Source organism: Marmota marmota, unplaced genomic scaffold (genome assembly GCF_001458135.2).
Source record: "Marmota marmota marmota unplaced genomic scaffold, marMar, whole genome shotgun sequence".
Lineage (NCBI taxonomy): Eukaryota > Metazoa > Chordata > Mammalia > Rodentia > Sciuridae > Marmota > Marmota marmota.
Genome location: NW_026000142.1, coordinates 6,385,641 through 6,391,348, shown reverse-complemented (window position 1 = coordinate 6,391,348; position 5,708 = coordinate 6,385,641). Strand labels below are relative to the sequence as shown.

General features: G+C 36.4%; 1 long non-coding RNA gene across 1 annotated transcript in view; it reads left to right on the top strand.

Annotated features, from left to right (window-relative positions):
- Positions 1-238: 238 nt before the first annotated feature.
- LOC125611349 overlaps positions 239-5,708 on the top strand; it is a 22,387-nt gene continuing 16,917 nt past the window's right edge. Inside the window, exon 1 of the long non-coding RNA XR_007341508.1 lies at positions 239-503. This is a non-coding gene — a long non-coding RNA (uncharacterized LOC125611349). The remainder of the gene's footprint in view (positions 504-5,708) is intronic.

Genomic DNA, 5,708 nt, shown 5'->3' with positions numbered 1-5,708 from the left:
GAAAGTGCTGCCTCTTTTTATACTTCCTGAAATAAATTGAATAGTATTGGTATTAATTCTTCTTTAAATATCTTGTAGAGCTCGGCTGTGTATCCATCCTGTTTTGGGCTTTTCTTGGTTGTTAGGTTGCTGATGTCATCTTCTATTTTGTCACTTGAGATTGATCTGTTTAAATGTGTATATCATCCTGATTCAATTTGGGCAAATTATATGACTTTAGAAATTTGTTGATGCCTTCAATATTTTCTATTTTATTGGAATAACAATTTTCAAAATAATTTCAAATTATCTTCTGTATTTCTATAGTGTCTGTTTTGATATTTCCTTTTTCATCACATATATTATTAATTTGAGTTTTATCTCTCCTTCTGTTCATTAGCATGACTAAGGGTCAGTCAATTTTATTTATTTTTTCAAAAAACCACCTTTTTATTTTGTCAAATTTTCAGTTGTTTCTTTTGTTTCAATTTCATTGATTTCAGCTCTGATTTTAATTATTTCCTGTCTTCTACTGCTTTTGGTGTTGATTTGTTCTTCTTTTTCTAGGGCTTTGAGATGTAATGTTAAGTCATTTATTTGTTGACTTTTTCTTCTTTTAAGGAATGAACTCCATGCAATGAACTTTCTTCTTACAACTGCTTTCATAGTGTTCCAAAGATTTCTATATGTTGTATTTGTGTTCTCATTCACTTCTAAAAATTTTTAATCTCCTCCTTGATATTTTCTGCAACCCATTGTTCATTCAGTAGCATATTATTTAGTCTCCAGGGGTTGGAGTGGATTTTATTTCTTATTTTATCATTGATTTCTAATTTCCTTCCATTATGATCTGACAGAATGCAGGGTAGTATCTCTACTTTTTTGTATCTGCTAAGTGTTGCTTAGTGGCATAGTATATGGTCTATTTTAAAGAAGGATCCATGTGCTGCTGAGAAGAAAGTGTATTCTCTCATTGAAGGATGAAATATTCTATATATGTCAGTTAAGTCTAGGTTATTGATTGTATTATTGACTTCTATAGTTTCTTTGATCAGTTTTTGTTTTGAAGATCTACCTAGTGATGAAAGTGGTGTGTTAAATTCACCCAAAATTATTGTGTTGTGGCCTATTTGACTCTTGAACTTGTGGAGAGTTTCTTTGATGAACGTAGATGCTCCAGTGTTTGGGGCATTTATATTTATAATTGTTAAGATTTGTTGGTGTATGGTTCCCTTGAGCAGTATGTAGTGTCCTTCTTTATCCTTTTTGATTAACTTTAGTTTGAAGTCTACTTTACCTTGAAGTCTACTTTATTTGCTATGAGGATGGAAACACCTGCTTGCTTCTGTAGTCCATGTGAGTGGTATGATTTTTCCCAGCCCTTTACCTTCAGTCTGTGGATGTCTTTTCCTATGAGATGAGTCTCTTGGAGGCAGCATATTGTTGGGTCTTTTTTTTTTTTTATCCAATCTGCTATCTATGTCTTTTGATTGGTGAGTTTAGACCATTAACATTCAGGGTTATTATTGAGACATAGTTCATATCCCAGCCATTTTTGTTTATTTTTGGCATTTAACATGACTTGGTTTCTCCTCTGATTAGATTTTTTTTTTTCGTGTAATTCCTCTCTCTGCTGATTTTCATCATTGTTTCATCATTTCCTCTTCTTGGAATATTTTGTTGAGGATGTTCTGTAGTGCAGGCTTTCTAGTTGTAAATTCTTTTAACTTGTGTTTATCATGGAAGGTTTTTCTTTCATCATCAAATCTAAAGCTTAGTTTTGCTAGATATAAGATTCTTGGTTGGCATCCATTTTTTTTTCAGAGCTTGACATATGTTGTTCCACAATCTCCTGGCTTTGAGGGTCTGGGTTGAAAAATCTGCTGAGATACGAATTGGTCTCCCCCATATGTGATCTGATTTCTTTCTCTTGCAACTTTTAAGATTCTATCCTTATTCTGTTTGCTGGGCATTTTTATTATAATATGCCTTGGTGTAGTTTTGTACATTTGGTGTCCTGTAGCCTCTTGTAATTGGTTTTCCAATTTGTTCTTCATGCTTGAGAAATTTTCTGATATTATCTCATTGAAGAGATTGTGCATTCCTTTGGTTTGGAATTCTGTGCCTTCCTATATCCTAATAACTCTTAGATTTGGTCTTTTGATGCTTTCCCATAATTCTTGGATGTTCTGTTCATGGTTTTTTACTATCTTCACTGTGTGATCAACTTTATTTTCCAGATTGTACACTTTGTCTTCATTATCTGATATTCTTTCTTCCAAGTGATCTAGTCTGTTGGTTATGCTTTCTATTGAGCTTTTTATTTGATTTATTGTGACCTTCATTTCAAGAATTTCTGATTGTTTTTTTTTTTCAGAGTCTCTCTCTCTCTCTTGAATTAGTCTTTTGCTACCTGTATTTGCTCTCTTATCTCTTTGTTGGAGTGATCAATTTTTGCCTGTATTTGCTCATTTAGGTCATTCTTTAATTTACAGATCATTTTAATTATGAACCTTCACTGTCCATGGGTTCTGTTATTATAGGATCCTGTTTTGTTGGGGGTATTTTCCTCCCTTGTTTTTTTATGGTGTCTATGTGTCTTCCTTTCTTGCAGTGTGGATCTGAGATATTCTTCTATATATTCTTGTAGTACCCATGCAGATTATCTGTACCTCACCTTGATGTTGCACTTCCAGATCTTGCTGGTATCCCTCAATGTACGCTACTGCATCTAAGGTTGGTGGCGGCAATAGCAGAGGTAACTTGAGATAATACTTAAGGTTCCCCAAGATGGAAACAATGTCTTACAGAGATTGGGCTGCAAGATTGGGCCTCACATTCCCCTTGGATGCCTGCTCTTAGATGCATCTGCTTTTAGGCCCTGTCTGTTGTCAAAAAGTTAGGGGCTAGGCTATGGGGAAGGCTATGGCAATGACTGCAGTGTCCCAAGATTAAAGTGGGTTAGGCTTAGGCTCCCAGGTAGGGGAGGGGGCAAACTTGGACCTACCCTGGACCAGGGCCCTATGCAAGTTGATGTGGACAGATCTCAGCCTTGCCTGCCTCCCATGGTAGTCTGCTGGTCAGAAGAATTTGTCCTGTGCTGGAAGCTGGGCTCAGAGATGCCTGTAGCCAGAGGGATAGACCCAGGCCTATTGTGAGCCTGGGCCCCACACAGACAGGTGTGGGTGGATCTGAGCCACTAGGCTTGACCTCCCAATGTATTCTGCTGGTAGGAAGGGGCAGTCCTGCACCAGAGGCTAGGCTCTGGTGGGTGTCTGCCTCTCTGATGGAGGGGTGGACCTGGCCCTACTGTGAGCCTGGGTCCCCCATGGGCTGGTATATGCAGTCTCTTAATTGATTTCTTAGTCTAAAGGAAGTTATTGAGACTCTGAATAGAAAACAAGACATACAAAAACCCAAAACAAAGAACAACAACAAAACTAAAAATAACCAGAGTACAGGAAACAATGCAGGTTATTAAGATGACATGTAAATATGTGTATATACACACACCTCAAATCCTAGAAGAAATTTTTACTAGCAGAGCTCAGTTGGAATACTAACTAGAATATTAACTAGAATTAAATTCATCCCCTTAATTCAAGCAAGTAGTTTTCTGAGGAATGTAGACCTATTTTATTACTGACTGACTGTTCATTCTTATCTTTTTTTCTGGTGTTAATGCAGTTTTTCCAAGGAGAGGAGGTGATATAGTCCAATCATGTATAAAAAATCAGTTGTAGGAAGCACTGGAAACTGGAGGTACCAAAGCATGTGTGCCAAGAATACTAGTTTTTATATACTCATACTTCCAAGAAATAGTACTACTATAGTAATAATATAAGGTTATCATATATTCAGTACTAACTATATGCCAGGCACTCTGCTAAACACTGTATATACTATTCTTTTTTAATTCTTGTAATATTACCACAAGAAATATATTATCATATCTATTTTACAAATCATTGGAATGAGCTACAAAGATTAAATCATATGCTTGTGATTACACAATTTGAAATTGTAAAATTTGTAAAGCCCATTTCTGTTTGATTCCAAAGTCTCTACACCTAATTAGCTTTAGAACAGTTAAAATATTTAAAGAATAAATTCATCTCTATAGCATCAGATCACCACGTAAATAGGTAAGTGACAGAATGATACTGAAAATGATATTTCACTGAGACTCTGCAAATACATTTTTTGATAACATTCTAATAGCAATCAGGATTGTGATTAAGGACAGCTGGGAATTTTGCCCACATGTTTGTGGGTAAAAATCAATGTCTGAAGACATAATTATTCTTTCAGAAATAACTAAGTAGAAAATAAATGAATAAAAACCTCATGAAAACATTCTTAAATATTAAAGGAAACTATTGAGCTCAAGTTGTTTGGAAAAATGTAAAGAAGTTTTACTTTTTCCACTTAGCTCACCATTGGGCAAAGCTTGAAAAATGGCAGAGAGGCTTCTGTAGGATTCGCAGAGCTCAAAAAGAGCAAAATTTCTAGGCCATTGGGTTGAAGCAACCTCAATGAGAATACCCAAATAGGAGTGCTCTTACCATTCTTCACAACAAGCCTCTCACAGAGGTGATGACCTAGGGGAGATGGGGCTTACAGCCTGTGCTGGCTGAACAGGAAGTCTTCTTTATGACTTCTACATTCTTACATGTCCAGGAAATGACTCCCCAGGAATTCACTTGCAAGAGCTTATTCATGCACACCAAGCTTTCTTTAGGCTCTTCTCAGAGACCATGAAGACCTTTTTAGCATCCAGGTCATGAACCCAACACAGATAGTATGTCAACCTCTTAAAGATGGTGCAGCTCCTGTGCATATTTTGGAGTTTCAGGAAACATTCTGGCTTTGCTTTTGCTAGCTCACAAGTGTCCCTGGCCCTCCAGGCATGAAATTGAAATATAAACTAAGGAAGGAGATATACAAAGCCATAGTTTTGTGGCCAAACACATTGCATGAGAGTTTTACTGCCTGGTAAATATGTTAGTATTCTGAAGGTAAGCTCAATCAACCTTCTGGTTGAATAAGAAGTCTCTAGCCAAGCATGCAGAGGTCTAAATGGAGCTCCTAACTTATTCATATTTCAAACAGGTTACTGAGCTAACTAAGATTCTTAAATATTTATTGAGACAAGTGCTAATGAAATATTTTTTTTCTAGCTGGTTGCATATCTTGAACACATTCATTTCACCAATAAAAATTATCACTACTTTACCTTATACTAACTAATGGATATCTGGGGGTATATTTGGTTAAATTTGAAGCATCTCTATAGCTACTCTTGAGAATAAATTCTTTTTTTTTTATTGTTGGTTGTTCAAAACATTACATAGTTCTTGATATATCATCTTTCACACTTTGCTTCAAGTGGGTTATGAACTCCCATTTTTAGCCCATATACAGATTGCAGAATCACATCAATTACACATCCATTGATTTACATATTGCCATACTAGTGACTGTCATGTTCTGCTACATTTCCTATCCTCTACTATCCCCCCTCCCCTCCCCTCCCCACCCCTCTTCTCTCTCTACCCCATCTACTGACCTTCATTTCTCCCCCTTGTATTATGTTTCCCTTTCCCCTCATTTCCTCTTGTATGTTCTTTTGTATAACCCTAAGGGTCTCCTTCCATTTCCATGCAATTTCCCTTCTCTCTCCCTTTCCCTCCCACCTCTCATCCCTGTTTAATGTTAATCTTCTTCTC